Source organism: Bactrocera neohumeralis, chromosome 6 (assembly GCF_024586455.1).
Source record: "Bactrocera neohumeralis isolate Rockhampton chromosome 6, APGP_CSIRO_Bneo_wtdbg2-racon-allhic-juicebox.fasta_v2, whole genome shotgun sequence".
Classification (NCBI taxonomy): Eukaryota; Metazoa; Arthropoda; class Insecta; order Diptera; family Tephritidae; genus Bactrocera; species Bactrocera neohumeralis.
In genome coordinates this window covers 7,512,071-7,529,075 of record NC_065923.1, presented here as the reverse complement: position 1 = coordinate 7,529,075, position 17,005 = coordinate 7,512,071, and the positions used below count along the sequence as shown (strand labels likewise).

Genomic DNA, 17,005 nt, shown 5'->3' with positions numbered 1-17,005 from the left:
ACGAGGCGACACTCGAAACACAACAACAGCAAAAGTGAGGCAAGTGAGCAGCCAAGAAAGGGGGGATCGGCTAAAATTGTGTACGAGCACATACATACATACATACATGTATGCAGCTTAGCACGCCCTGCAAGAATGATCGCACATGAAAAATTTTAGCCACAATTTTTTTAGGTTATATTATTAAGGAATCGTCTATTTGCAATGTTATCTTAAGGTTTAGAACGCAGAAAGGCTGAAGGAAAATAATTACGTTACTCACGAGAGTTGAGCATGCGTATACGAAATGCCATTTGATAAACCTCTCAGCAATATTGCTGAAATTGATTAGAGAATAATTTAAGCAATTACAAAAAACAAAAACAAAAAAATATTTTTCGAACAAAAAAATATTTTTCGAACAAAAAAATATTTTTCGAACAAAAAAAATATTTTTCGAACAAAAAAATATTTTTCGAACAAAAAATATTTTTCGAACAAAAAATATTGGGTAGTCGAAAAAGACTTTTCGTATTTTTTAATAAATGTAGTTGCAGTCGTATATCTCCAGTGCTGCCAATCACATTGTGTCACACCATATAGAGTTGGAAAGGTGAGATTCTAAGCTTCATTTGACCAAAAAATAAATTAAATTCGGGGAAGTTGAAAAAAAGTTACAGCTGTTCAAAAATGAGTGAAAATAATGAAGAAATTCGCTATATTTTGAATTTTAAAATGATAAAAAGGGAAGAATGCCACGCAAGCCACCAATGAAATTTGTACAGTATACAGAGACGATGCTGCATCAATTCGTGTAGCACAACAATGGTTCGCTCGCTTCCGTTCTGGAAATTTCAAAAATTCGATTCACACTGATGAAAGTTTTACACTGAAGGAATAATGTCAAAAATTGGTCGACCAAAATGTTACTTCTGTTTCATTATTGTTCATTTTAAATATAAAAAAATAAGTTGAAGTTTGATTATAAATACGAAAAGACTTTTTCGAATACCCAGTATTTCCCTCTAAAAGATTTCAAATTCCAAATCTCGTTGAACCGCAGGATTTCTTTTACAGTTATACCAAAAGTCATCATAACAAATACCGTTACATGGTACAAATGGTATATATTTCATGCTGACATAATTTTGAGAAAATAAATAGTGTAGAATTAGATATCTCTAGTTCGCGAATGGAGTTTCCTGCAGGGCCGCTTGATACCCACGATGCGAATGTGCTAGCATGTGTAATAAATATATGGCTGGTGGATAAATTGCGCTTGCGAAGTGAAGATAATGATTAAAATATGAGTACATGCGAATGGAGATGAACAAATGGCAAAAGATAAAGGCATGGAATGCTAGAAGAAAACCGTCGTCTTAAATAATAAGGAAATTCAGGAATTTGACGCAAATTATTTAGTGTAAATTTCAGCAAATTCACACACATTTGTACACAGACATAAGCATATACCATTAGTTATGCCCGACCTTATATGATTAAGCGGAAATGTCTCTAACGCCTCTATTTGCCTATATCCAGAGAACTCAGTGCAATGTCTGCAGAAATTCTTAGCTAAAACCTTTGACGGCAAGAAATTGCTGCGACGAATTGTAATAGATGCGAAATCGCATGCGAGTCAGGGCTCAGTATACACACGCACCTGAAAGCAGAAGCGAAAGCAGCGAAACAAGAGAGACGCGCCGTCATGTTTTCCGGACATTACCCGGCATTTTGCTTTGCGCTCAGCCGAAAGAATAAAAACAAAACACGAAAACAGACAAAAGACAAAAGACGCACAAGAAAATTATAGCAACTCTTGCGCGCTCACCGCGTCTGCGCAATGACAGTGACGTCGTTTGGGAAAAGCAACAAAACTCGCGACTAACAACAACGCCACAAACAAATCACATGCAGAGTGAAATGCGAAATGAAATCACATTCCGACGATACCGTGACGTTGAGCCTGGTGATGTATGCGTTGACGCCACACCAACACACACACATACACATACAAACACAGTTGCACTTGCGAGATATGTATGGAAATGCACTTCTAAGCATGCATAGCTATTCGAGTGTAGAGAATTGTGCGTGTGTTAGTGAAGTCAACATTCTAAGGCACTTGAAGTAAGCTCTTCTGCAACGAAATGAATTCTTGCAGGGTTATCGGAGCCAAACGTCACATCAAAACGTTAAATGCTGAGAAACTGTAGTCGAAAATAATTTTTTCACATTTCAAGTTTTATTATATTTGAAGATGAAGGTTCTTTCTAGCTTTTCCTAAAAGTTGCCAAATTTACCTTTAAAGTGTAAAGAAAGGTGGAAGAATGTATTTACTCCAGCCTACGCGATTTCACAGGTAACCTATTCATTTGTTACCCGAAATTCGTCGCAATAATTAAAATTTGTTCACAAAATAGCAATTTTCAATTGATTATACCTAACCGAGAAGTTTCCAAATAGAAAGGAAGCAGTGAAAAGGTGAAAATGTAAGAAACAACTTACAAATATACAAAGAATACAAATTTCGTAAACATTGAGTGCCTTTTTATAAACTCTCGGCCAACCACAATGTGTTCATGCCACCACCTGCTCCTCCTCACTCAATCCATATGTAAATTTTAACCCTAATCTCTCGACATAAACAATAACAGGAAACACCCACTCCTTGCTTCGCCCATGGTCGCGCCTTAAAATATGCAGGATTAGCTCAAACACTCTCAAGAAGGCGGTAGCCGAAGAACGAACACACACGTCTGCACGAAATCAAAATCAAAAAAATAAAAAAAAACTTATTTCACACGCGCCCACCATTTCGGCTTTAATGAAATTGGTATAAACTGGTAAGCGGAAGCGAGAAAAATACAAAAACAGCAACAAAATAGAGGCTACTTTAAAGTTGCTCAGCGACGGTTGCACGAAAAATCTATAATATGCAGCCAGTAAACATAACAAACGCCTACATGATGGCATGGCCACTACAAAGCTTCCGCGACTGCACAGCAGGACATGCAAACACAGCACGGCAACTTACGGCGCACTGGACGAGCCGCTTTTACTGAGGTGCTGCGCGCAAAATTAGGCAAATGCACGAAAATGGGGGACAGCGTGGCGAATGCGACCACAAATTGGGGCGCTGGTAGCGCGCTGGTTGCGCGCCGAGCTAGGTGTGTCCGTGTTGTTGGCGCTACAGCAGCAATCACATGTCACACGCCTGTAAGTAGGCAACATAATATTTCCATCACGTTTTTCCACACTTTTTTTGCTGGGTTTTTGTTAGCGCTCACTGCTTTTGTTTAATATTCCGTTTTAATTTGCGTGCAGCAACTAGTAAATGCATTAATGACGCATTTTATCGCATGCCCTCATGTTTGTGTGTGTGGTTGTATGTGCTTTGCATTAACTTACCTTTTATTGGGCGAATGCAGGCGTAATTACTTTGAATGCATGGAATGTGTGTGTGAACATGTGAGGAAGCATGGAAAATGCGTTTGTAAATAACAATGGAGAGCAAGCAAATTTTGTATGAAATATTTCGTTACGTATACGCAGTGGTACACACAGTAGGTGAACAGAAAGTGCTGAACGCACTTAACTAATTGCTAATTAATTTTTAAAGGATGAGAAAACCGTAGTTAAATGTTTTAAAACCAAATAATAAGAATTGTTTATAGGATTTTGAAAGAAATAGAGCTCTATCCAGTTCAAATCCCACTTATGTATAGTCAGAGATTAAGTTAAGAGAACACCAAATTGAATTGAGAATCCTTAAGCGCAACGTTTCGGCCAAAACTAAATGTGTTTCCTCTTGCTTTTACGCAGATTCACTTATTTTCAGCGCTTATTTTAATAAAGCATATTCGCTTTGTGTGTGGAAGTGCTCATGCAAATTCATTCAAACTGGAACGCGACTTTTACGAAACAGCTTTCAACTTGCAGGTGCGCACACAATCAACGGACATGCATTGTCCTTACAGCCCAACCGCAAGCACACAAACACATAAGCATATGTGTGTGTTTTGAAAAATACAATTACTTGCAGGCATTAATAGTAAAAAGTGCTTTACAGACAACGCATGAATGAGCAGCTGCTGCTGTTACTATTGTTGTTGTTACTTGGCAATTTGTGCGTGGGAACTGTGTGTGAATTTCAACAGATGCAACACTAAATGATAGCCGACATGTGTACACATATGTATGCCACACAGCAACGGTATTTTAAGACTTCACGGCTCATTTGCGTTGCCAAATGCACAACTGTTTGCTGCGAAGTTATGCATTAAAATAATTGCTTGGCGGAAACGAAGGGAAGCATGCACTAAACAAAAGGAAAATTGGCTTTTATTCTTGCAAATAAAGAAATTTTATGAAAATAGCGAATAAATAGTTCTTAAAAAGGATGTTTGGAAAGCAGTACACGTCTGCCTCAGTGCAAATCAGTTTGGAACTTAAGAAGAAAAAATATTAACTTCGACTGCAGCGAAGCTACAATGCCTTCCGCAAACACAAAAAACCAGTTTCAAGACAAATTTAGTAAAGATAGCTAGGCAAATGAAAGAATTGTCCCTACAAGAGTTGGATTCCGTTCATTAAGTTTGTATGGCAGCTATATGTTATAGTAATCTGATTCTAATATTTTTTTCGGAGAATGCATCAATACCTTAGACAGTAACACACACCAAATTTCGCACAGATATCTCTACAAATGAAAAAGTTCTTCTTCCAACACTTGATAACAATCGTTAGGTTTGTATGACAGCCATATGCTATAGTGGTCCGATCTGAGCAATTTCTTCGGAGATCACACCAATTCTTTAGACAACAACACAAGCTAAATTTCGTGAAGATATCTCGTCAAATGAAACAGTTTTCCTTACAAGCAGCTGATTCCGATCATTAACTTTGTATGGCAGCTATATGCTATATTGATCCAAATCAAAAAATGTCTTCAGAGATTGCACCAATGCCTTAGGCAGTGACACACACCAAATTTCGTGCAGATATCTCATCTAATGAAAAAGTTTTCCATACAAGCACTTGATACCGATCTTTCAGTTTGTATGGCAGCTATATGCTATTGTGGTCCGATATCAGCGATTCCGACAAATGAGCAGCTTCTTGGGGAGAAAACGACAAGTGCATAATTTCAGAACGATATCTCTAAAACTGTGGGACTAGTTCGCGTATATACTTTTGGTTTGAACACCTATCGCGTCCAACTTAACATACCATGTTCAGGGTATAAAAATGCTAGAAAATAGACGTAAAATATCATACCTCTTACGCACTGTAATTTGCAAAAGCATATATATTTTTTATTTTATATAAAAGTTCAATGTAGTTGTAGCAATTGGAACTGGAATTGTATGTACCTTTGAATCCTTTACCTTTGAAACAAGCGCACCCCATGATGTATCCCATCATCAGCGTGACTTGTTCTGTATGGCAGCTGCGAGCACCGACGATAGATAACCACTAGACGGAACGTCGAGCGGAACGCTGCTAATTGCTTGAAGCTTACACACTTGACGCTCTGAGGCTGATGCAAAGCGCTGCCGACGCCGGCTTCACACTCGAATGATGAGCAGAGCAGTTATAGACACAGACACAGCAATGTGTGTGCGTGTGTAAGCCGAGTTGAGGATTTTTTGTTTTATAAGCAGCTTTAATATGTTGATTATATTGTATCAAAGTTCGATTGCAATTTATGTTTTAGATTCGAGTTTGAAAAAGTTGATTTAAAAAGTATTTTTGATTTGAATAAATTTTAAGTTTAAAGTTGCGAAGAGTGGATTTATAAAGAGTTTGAATGCATTATTATTCTATGCTTATATTATTGAAGAGTAATTATGCTTTGTATATATTATTTTCTACTAATATTTTGCATTGTAAAAAGTTGTTTATTTATACCAATAAAGTTATTAACCGTTAATTATCAAATATTATCACAATATCAATATTTATAATATTTATACAAAACGCGTGGAATAAGTAGTAGAAAAATAACTATATATTTACATATACTTATTGATCTAGTCGATATATATTTATACAATGCCGCGTAGTTTTTTATTTTATTTATTTATTTTTATTTTTTTTTTTTGTTTATGTTTTTTTGACACTTATGATCTGTATAAAATGTGTTTAAGATTTAAACCTTTGCTGGCACTTGCTGCAAGTGTTTCCATATAATTTATTTGGTACACTTCACTTTATATACGACTCAGTAAATAAATGTGCGATAAATTTCGGCGTAAGAAGTGATTTTGAGAAGCAAACCTGCAAGTTTATAGAAGCTTTAATTATTTTGAAATGCAAAAGTGACGGCGAGTGGTGTGCTTTGTGGCGGCTAGTTGTAGTAAAATTCATATTTCATTAATTTATTGTCGTCGGTTTAAATTTTATCGAATTCAAATTTTGTTTTTTATTAAAAAAAAGTTTGTTATTTTGGTTTTTTTGTTAAAAAAAATTTATTATTTTATTATTATTATTATAATTTGTGCTCAAATGTTGCACAGAAGTTAACAAATGTCTACAAGGATTTATAAATAAGTCTATAAAAAAAGAAGAAACGTTTACTGCGGCTATAATACCCTTCACAAATACAAAAGATGCTTTACAAGAACTTGATTCCGTTAGGTCAGTTTGTATGGCATCTACGTATATGTAATAGTGTTGCGATCTTAACAATTTATTCGGAGATTGCACCAATGTCTTAGATAACGACACATGCCAAATTTCGTGAGGATATCTCGTCAATTGAAAAAGTTTTTATATAAGCTGCTGATTCCGATCGTCAAGTTTGTATGGCAGCTATATGCTATAGTCATCCGATCTTAACAATATTCTCGGAGATTGCACCAATGACTTAGACAATAACACATGCCAAATTTCGTGAAAATATCTCGTTAAATGAAAAAGTTGTCTATACAAAAATTGGATTCCAATCGCTAAGTTTGTATGGCAGCTATATGCTATAGTGATCCAATTTCAACAATTTTTTCGTAGATCGCATTATTGGCTTGGGCAATAATCTATGCCGAATTTCGTGAAGATATCTCGTCAAATGAAAAAGTTTTTCATATAATCACTTGATCCCAATCGTTCAGTTTATATGACAACTATATGCAATAGTAGTCCGATATCAACAGTTCCGACAAATGAGTAGCTGTTTAAAGAGAAAAGAGCGTATGCAGAATTCCAGATCGATATCTCAAAAACTGTGTGAGCAGTGCGCGTACATGCGGATAGAAGGAAATCGGCTCAGCTCGTCACGTTGATCATTTATATAAATAAATATGTTTTATAGGACCGCTGACATTTACTGCCAGGTGTTACAAACCACGTGTCAAACTTAATATACCTGTGAGGGTACGAATATATGTACATTACATAAAATAAATTTGAGAGCATTAAAGGGCTTATGGGTCCATTGACTTTTAATGAGTAAAGAAATATTAATTGCATATTCTTCGTAATAAAAATTTAATGAAGTCCACTCAACCCCTTACTGGTTTGTATAGCAAAGCAGCGTATTAAATTTACTTTTTTTCTACGCGACGAAATTGCTTTCGCCCATAATCGCAACCGAACAAATTAAAATTCATAAGCACAACGCCGCGGAAGTCGCTCCGAATAAGGAAGTTGCGAGCGCAATGTGTTTGAGCAATGCAAACTTTCAGTCTCGGTCTGTCTCGTGCTGGATTCCATAAATGGCATTGCACGGCATAATCTAGCGCCCGCTTATGGTCAGCCGTGTACATTTCGTGGTCTATGTATGTGTGTGTGTGCGTGTAACAAATGCAGCTACGAAGTCTATGATAATATTTATAGAGTATATATAGAGATATGTATGTGTATAGGCGTTCAGATACGTAGGCGCATAATACTGGCAGTCACGCTGTCACGATATGCTTCGCGCAAATTATTTTTTTATGACCGCCTGCTGTTGCTGTCACTGTGTGTGTTTTTGTTTTGTTTTTTAATAACCGAGTAATTATTTAATTTATGGCTGTCACTCTTAAATATTGACGTGCGACAAACATATCAACGCAAGCGCTCAGCACACATACACACGTACTTCGTGAAAGCTTCGATGTTATTTGTTTATGGGCGCTTGTGAGCTTGAGGGAGGAGAGAACGCTTTTACAGAATGCGAGTAAGGTCATCTCCCTAAAACCTTAGCACTACCTCACTAACTCGAGTTTATTAGCTAAATTGGAGTTTAATAAACAGGTAAAGGACATCAGTCAGTTTTTACACGTCGTTTTTGGCGAATAATGAAATAAAAAAAAAAATTTCGAAAAAAAAATAAAATTAAAAAATATATATTTTTATTATTTCAACTCAGAATTTTGGTGCAAAAACAAGAATAAAAAATAGAAAGAAAAAAACAATTAATTTTCTGTACTACGAGTGTGAATAAATCTTAAATTGGAGTCCTTAAGATCCACGACACCACTGACGCTTCGAATCAAGCACAGAGTTGCCCATTCAACAATTCCGCATTCGAGTCCGCCACCCAATTAAATGCATATCCAACTCACAGTACATGAGCTGTAGGAAATCGGACGCATTGCTAATTAGCCTGTTCGAAAATTGAATACATTACCTCTTGACACACACACGCACAAGTGCATTGACGAATGCTTGCGTTTAACCGCCGTTTGTTTACTTTGGCAGTCAGTCAAAAGTTCCCAATCAACTGACGTGTTCTCGGCTATTTTTAAAAGCGATTCTCAAGAATTCCGTTGAAATTCATTGATGACAATAAACGAACAGCTGGCAAGCAACAACAACAAGAACAGAAATTAAAGCGGAAAACACAAAAGCAAACAAATTAAGCATAAAAGAAAGCGGAAAAGCGAAAACAACAAGTGAAACAAGCAAATCGAAATGAAACGCACACACACACATACCAATTTTCATTCATAAAAACCGTGTAATTCTTGAAAGTTTACACACGAACAACTGCATGTGCGAATTTCATAAACAAAATTGTTCAATCGAGGTGACTTGCGCACACGCACACACACACACAGACATGAGTGCGGCTGCAGTGCGAACGAGTGTAGCGTAGGCCGAGTTAGTGCGAGAATTGCCGTTATTTCCGGTTTTTGTTGCTGCTGATATTTTTATGGCTGTTCGCACTTGCTCTGCCACAAATGGACAAATGCATAATGCCAACAAGAAATGACAATGTCAATGCCTCTAATGGCAACCAATTTAGACTCGTGCACCATTAAAACACACACACACACACACCGCCTGTGGTGGTGTTGGTGGTGTGCCGAACGTGCATGAACAATTCATAAATTTGTTTAGTTTAAAGATTCATGTGTGACCTAAATGTTGTGAGGCGCAGCAACAAGTCGACAAGTTGCCTCCGACGCGCTAAAGCACACACACACACACACACATATGTATGTAGGTATGCGTGTTTGAATTTAAAAATCGTGTTCGGCAGTTGTATGTAGTGGCGAACAAACACTTTCTCTAACTTTTAGCTTTTCACTCTGTCACATGTGGTATACATATACATATAAATGTGTGTGTTTGTGTTTGTGCTTTACTCCAAACTTCCGGTTTGCTTTTAGGAGACAACATTGCTGATTGTTCATGACATTCCTTGAATTTTTAGCACTGCCATTTTGGCTGTGCTTTATATTTTAGTTTATTGCTCTGATTAATTGTTGTTTTTGCTTTAAATTATCTCTTAAGTAGCTTTTCTGAGAAAATCAAAACATCGCAAAGTGCGAAACAGCTGTGAGTCAACTCGCTTGTTGCATACGCCAGGCAAGATAGACCTCATAGCCTCTCTTTGTACAGCTAGCTATAATGAGAATATAACTGCATCGACTTCCTTTTTGGATAATTATGGATAAACTGGGGTAGATGAGTAGTTTGGCTTCATCTTCAAGTTAAAATAAAAAAAAAATAACTTTTCATATAGGAAAAACACCTACACACAATTAGACTAAACCAAAACACGCTAACGGTTGATCTAAGTAGAGGTACTTTTTTTTAATAACCTTTTTTTGACAGATCACGAGTGAGTCATGTCAAGCTTTCATATTATTTTTGTTCAGAATTGTTTAGCATTTCATCATGAAGCATCACGATCTGTACGAATATAAAATAATACTCGACCAAGTAGAGCACGTCCAGCTCCAGAGTGTAAACGAAGACTGAGAGAGTCGATTATGCGCCGTTCGCAGCAACTCAGACTGAAGTGTGGAACTAAGTTTCATCACGATCCGACGTTTTCGAGCCAAATTTCGTTCAGACGTGAGACCTATTTCTGGCTCATAGTTATGGTAAAATTGCCACATTTGGGACGAAGACATTCAAGAGCTGCCATTTCATCTTTAAAAAACAACGGTTTGGTGTGGTTTGTGGACCGGTGAATTCATCGGTCCATATTTCTTCAAAAGTGAAAAGTGAAAGGTGAAAAGTCTCGACCCTCTTTAAATAATTTGAAACAATCAAAAATACTTGCTCGCGACAAACAATCATCGCCGAAGGCCTGTCTCAACATTCTGAACGTTTCGGCACCAGAAATTTGATTCCGCACACAAAATTTAATGGAACTTCTTTGTTGAATAATTTCACTCATCGCAAAAATCGCCGAATGCACTTTATGTGCTTCAGAAAAACAAGCGCATACTAAACACTAATGATTATTTTGATGTGACTTTTGGCACAGTTGTCACTGACAGTCATACCAGCTTAGAAAAAAAATATTTCGACGAATCGGGTTTTTCTGAGAAAAGTCATTATTTTATAGAATATTACCACAAACAAACAGCGAACGTTTACAATTCACTACATGATTAAAAAAAATCAAATATTTTCTTTTTATGCCTTTTCGTCTATTATGTCCACAACAACAATTTCGAGTTGAAATCACCCAAAAATTTCGTTTCAATACTTCTTACTTGTGTTCCTTATGTTTTCTTGGCAAGTAAAATGGCAGAACGGCAATGACCGTTGGTCTCGTTAGCACCAGAATAAAACCAAAGCGATACGAAGTAATAATTAACGCGAAGGCGAAATAATTGAAGTGGAGGAGATTCAACGAAGTAGCGAGCTTTCTTTCCATACATGCAATTGGCAATGCTAGTGAGCAAATCTTAATAACAATGAGAGAAAATAATGAAGGCATTGAAACATTAGAGGCAGACAAAACTAATTAAAACCACAGCGTTAAACTGCGATTTCGACCATCAGCGCCGTAAAGTACGCTAATATCACGGAAGAAGTTCCTGTAGCGGAAGTAGTCTTATGTAAAATGCTTGAAATTTCACGACAGAGTAATATTTTTATGCTGAAATTAGTAAATATGAGTAATGGATATCTGCAAATATGTGTAATATAGTATATGTAAGAATTCGATGTCTAAATAAAATTTCAGGTAAAAGCCAAAAAGCAAAATTCAAAGACGAGTTATTAATGAAAATAAAGGCAAATCGTGCATGCTAACAATTGTAATGGGCGGCGTCGGGGTGACTGGCACACCCTATTTGCCGGCCGGCATTCGAATTTCCATGACTCCGCACACCAACGCGCTAGCGGACCCAAATAGCCAAACACACGCACACAAGCCTCCACTTCACCCCCACCCCCCTTTGACATACCATAACAAATAAATGGAAAGCTTCGCAAATGCTCTTCAACCGGCACTCCATGCGCTGCGCCGCGCTGGAATTCGAAAGCAACAACTAATTAAAAGGCTGATTTGCTTATACAGTGGGCAAGTGCTAACTAGAAATTACCCTCATCAGCAAGTCTGCGCCCAATTTGCACGCTCGCACATGCTTTGGGTGTGGGTGTATTTGCTCGGACACTCGTACAAACTGTTTACGGCAGGAAGATCGGCGGCCAAAAGGCATTGAGACGCACGAAATCACAGCCTAGTATTGTTTATATGATTTATTTTTAGCCACGAGTACTAACTATAGATAATTACTCAGTAAATGAAAGGTGCTTTTCGGAGAAATTGCTCAACAAATGTTTTCAAGTATAACCGTAATCAAATGACTGATTTGTTCTGCTTGATTTAGATTGATGTGGAGCAGATTCATCGCTTCGTTAATTTGTGTTTTAATTAGGTGTTTTCTTTCTCAATCATAATCATCATCATTTTATTATTATTTATAGATATTTATTTTTGAAAGTATTAGTCCTTAGGCACTGCGTCGGCTTTGTCTCAATTTCAGAGGAAGCAGTGAAACAGATAATTATTATAAATGTTAGATAACGTTACCTCAAATGCAAAATATAACATTACTTTGCTTAAGTTTACAGACGAATGGAAAACGTTATAATAGAAGCCACTCATCTTGAAACAAAAATTAAGTTTTGGTTATAAAATGGTTATGTATGGGTTAGAAACTGGTTATGTATTGGTTATATATTGGTTATATCTGATAGCGGAAGCTTAAAATTTTATATATGCTCAACAAAATTTGAGTTTTGGTTATAAAATATGATGTAGTGAATAGTAATCTAAATTGAGGTTTTTTTTGATAATATGTTGTTTCGCATTTTATTTTCGATATGCTCTTTCAAAAATTCATTTCAGCCATCTCTACTATCTGGTAAATAAATTTAACTGTGAAAGCAGGCAGCAAGAGAGTTGTGGTTACTACCCACTAGTCTCTTTGTGTTTGATTATTTTTTTTTTTTGTATGTGATTTCTACCAATTGCTTGTTCGATTCGCTACTCGCTAAGCATAGCCATATTCAAAGTTAAACAGTGCACACAGAAAATATTATAATTAATCTCACTAAAGTAATATGAATTACTTGACTTCATTTCTGATTGATTTGCCATTAGCTTGCAATAATATTTATTACCACAGCGAGAAGCTTATCAGTCTTAAGTGTCTTCCACTTTCACCACTTTTGAGCAAAATATGCTTCGTGATAATAAATATTTGGCTTATCGCTGCTAGAAGCGAATGTCTCGCGAGTTAATTCACTCTCTTATGTCTAAGTGCTCTCCACGCATATAACAGTGCATTAATATTTATTTACATATGTATATGTGTATGTAATAAGGAGTGTGTGTTTGTCCGGCTATAAGCATATGCGTGATATCAGCCAATTGACCGTTTACATTTAACCATAATTAATTAAATAAATACACAACGGCAGTAAATGCCACATTGTTGTCGGTGCAGAGCTCTGGAGATGTGTGAAATCAACACTGGCTACACGAGCACATGCATACACACACACATACGCTGAGTAATTTCAATGAAGTCTGGCGCTTTAATTCACAAAAATGTTTGGCGAATCTGAAATGTTGGGGGAGTAAGTATGAAAAATGAGAAAAAGGCCAATTGGAACGAATATTTTCGTTTCTTGTTTCGTATATTCAATAAAAGATTAATTAAAGTTGAGTTCTTTTGGACAAAAGTGTATTAATTTAATAATGTTTCTTTATGCGTAGAGCGGAGGGAAGCCAGTAACAGCGGCTCAAAGCTTTGGTGCTAATGTTATCATATAATTTAGGTGAGAAGCGTGGAGTGTTTGGGCGCTGAAAGAACATTGAAAATGAAAGTTGTTTTGCATATCATTTTCACTCAAAGATTTGAGCTTTCTTTCAGATTTTTTGTATGTCTTTTATAATTAAATTTCTTCATATAGTGCCAGCACATGTCATATCTTGAAGCGGATATGCTTTTCTGGACTTATTTAATTTGAGCATTGTGTTCTGCCTGCTCACATACGCAGCTATAGATATGTATATGCAACAAAGCCATAAGTAAATAACAGTTATACATTTCAAAGAATATCATTTTGCAGTTAATTGAATTAAATCAAACAACAATGCAGCAATAAGCGAGTATGAAAGTGTGTATGTAAGCATGTGCGGCTGTGCATGAGTTTTTCTCTTGTTATTATTTCTATTGTTATTTCTTTGCCACAATTTAAAATTTCTTTAAAGGCGTTAAATTTACCACACAGTAATTTTTGTACGTGTGTTTATGTATCATATTTTATTTCAAATTAAAAAAAAAAACATACATACATACAATATACATAAATACTCAAAGAGACTCTGAACTTAACAGCAAACACGAAACTAAACGATGTCCAGCAATTATATCAGGCATATGGAATCCGTTACATTATCTATACGCATTTCCACAAATTGACGTTTTTCATACACACATACAAGCGTTGATTATTCACCAGATGACAAGTCTATTTATTTGGCTTTCCATTTTACGGCCTTCCCGCTAAAGTCTAGGGCAAATAAGCGAGTGAATACGACAGATTATACAAACAGCGCGGTTGAACGAGCTTTTCTAAGCTTACGGCTAGTTTATCTCAAAAAATTCGCTAATAAATCAAAGTCCACACAATCACAGCGATCTACAGTGAGACTAGTTGGGAAAAGAATACGTATTAGCAAGTTTATTAGCATAAAATCACACGAAATATCAAATTATGCAATCGAAAGTAGTTAACACATGTTCGAAATGACTTTGAGAGCAAACAAGAACGAACAAGAAAAAAAGTTTTGCGTTATGCATATTTAAGTGGAGAGAATAATGCAAAGATTATTCATTTAGAAAGTAGAATGCTGTGAGCTCGTGCTAATAAGCGATAAAAAACAATTTGTATTGAAGGCAAGCAGACTCATAAATTCTTACTAAGAACGCAGTACATATCGTCACCTAAAACGCAACAGTGTGTCTCAAAAAAAAAAAATCGAAAATCGCTGCCAGAAATAATAACCAATATATAACCATTTTATAACCAAAACTTAAATTTCGTTTCAATATGAGTGTATGATAACCAAAATATAACCATTTTATAACCATAACATGAGTGTATGATAACCAAAATATAACCATTTTATAACCATAACATGAGTGTATGATAACCAATAATATAACCATTTTATAACTCAAATTTTGTTCCAACGTGAATGCTTTCCTTTATATCGTTTTTCCTTCGCCTGTAAACATATGAAAAGTGATGTTATTATTTCCATTTTAGGTGACGATATGGATACCATAACAATGCGAGGCGTACGAATAGATGCTGCTTAAGGAGAGAAAACCTAAATGTATAGTCCATCAATTCGTTGAGCAGGTTTGTGAAGATATTAGCCTGCTTACAATGTCCAAAGATGTCTCGCTCAACACTTCGTTCGAAGCACAAATAACTCTTTACAGATAACTCTATTGCAATCTATTTATTATTATAGACTTAGATGGTCGCATTATTGCCTTGCCAAACGAAGAAAGTTGTAGAAGACAACTTATGCAATACCAACGGTTGGTCGGACTCTTCTTCCAAGCTCTCTTGTACGCGATCACAGCATACGGATAAAGTCAAGAAAACATATTTTAGAATGCCTCAATGTTAAGCAACATATGAACACACAAATCGAAAGTAAAAAAAAAACAACAAAAGCAATCCATAAAACTAAAACAGTTGTTCAAGTCCTTTGTACAAATCTTTCTTTAGGGAATAAAGAGAAAATTGGATTTATTTTATACTTGTGCACACACACGCACACACTTGTGAGCAGACATATGCATGTTTGTCATCGAACGAACTCAGAGCCACTCAAATTTCCGACAGCTGACATTACCACTTCCGAAACTACGGCGAGTACAGCGAACTTGCCACAATCGCATTAAAATGACAAATTGCCATTAGAGAGGTGAAGAATCGGCGACAGGCGGACACATGTATGTAAGGAGTGTAGGAGTGCAGGAGTGCAGCACTCAGCACACAATTAAAATAAAAGTGAATCCATTTTACTTCGTGACACGCAGACTGGCTAGACACCGCTCGTAATTCTGTGTAATCCGGCGAATTTGACAACATTTATCTAACAGAGTCTGGCGGGGTGTGGGGTGTGTCAAAATGCTACATGCATAAGTGCATATATATTTATAAAGTACATTCTGTAAAGGAGAAAAAAATACAGTAAAACGCGCAACCATCAAAGGTACGTGAGATTGAACTGTTCCAGTATGTTCCAGCAATGCAGTGGCATTCGCCTCAAATCAACGCGAGTAAGACCAATGAAAGTCGAAATTCCCAGCCTTCGATTCTCGTAGTTCTCTCACTGATAATTTATGAATCAAAATTAGGTCTTTAGGCGGCAAATGTAAGCTGATAAATCTAGATATCTAACTAAGTTTTATAAAATTTGTTGTAATCAGGCAAAACTTGTTCCATGTCTTATGGATTGCGAGGTAATTTTTATCGTTTTGAATAATTGTCTTTGCATCTCCGTGTGATTAAAGAATATTTTTTTTCTTATTTTATGTTATTCGGGCCTTTCAAACGTCTTCTAAAGAGTTTTTTCGAACTAAGGAGAATTTTGAATAAGCATACAGTGTTTTCTGTATACAAGAAAGTTCTGCATTTTGATTTGTGTTATTTACAGTAACTTAAAATATTCTTCTTGACCAAAAAGTCGAATTAAATCTGGAACAAATTAAGAACGGTAGATGAATCTAATTCAATTTTCGACGATGAAGGTCGTAGATCACTCCAAAACAAATTTCGGGAAGGTCGACCAAAATCAGTTGTTGCTCTAAAAAAAAATAAATGCTTTGTGCAAAGTGATTTTGCAAGATCGTCATGTGACCTATCGTGAGATTGAGACAATTATGGGCATTAGTGGGACCAGCATACATTCAATATTGCTTTAACTTGCGGTAAAAAAATAAAATTTGTTCACGTTGAATCCCACACAATGTTTCAATCGATCAAAAAAGAGGCTCGTGTCGATCGGTCGAGAGAAATGTTACGATAGCGGTGCTGCGAAGCACGTCTATGACATCGTGACAGGTGATGAATCGCGGATTTACGCGTATGAGCCTGAAAGTAAACAGCAGTGACAGTATGGGTGTTTCAAGCTGACGAATCCAACAAAAGCTTGAAAGACTTCGAAACAAATGGTTGCCTGTTTTTTTTTTTTTTTTTGGAAAAACTGGTCATGTCGCAACCATATCACTGGAACAATGCAGAACAGTAAATTCTG

The 17,005-nt window shown here is 36.2% G+C and overlaps 1 protein-coding gene and 1 long non-coding RNA gene across 15 annotated transcripts in view; both read right to left on the bottom strand.

Annotated features, from left to right (window-relative positions):
* LOC126763680 (phosphatase and actin regulator 2) overlaps positions 1–17,005 on the bottom strand; it is a 228,264-nt gene that overhangs the window by 127,293 nt on the left and 83,966 nt on the right. The gene's annotated exons all lie outside the window — the stretch shown is intronic.
* The window catches only part of LOC126763726 (uncharacterized), a 94,414-nt gene that overhangs the window by 72,250 nt on the left and 5,159 nt on the right, over positions 1–17,005 (bottom strand). For both annotated transcript variants that reach the window (XR_007667660.1, XR_007667661.1), the window contains exon 2: positions 5,355–6,261. This is a non-coding gene — a long non-coding RNA (uncharacterized LOC126763726). The remainder of the gene's footprint in view (positions 1–5,354; positions 6,262–17,005) is intronic.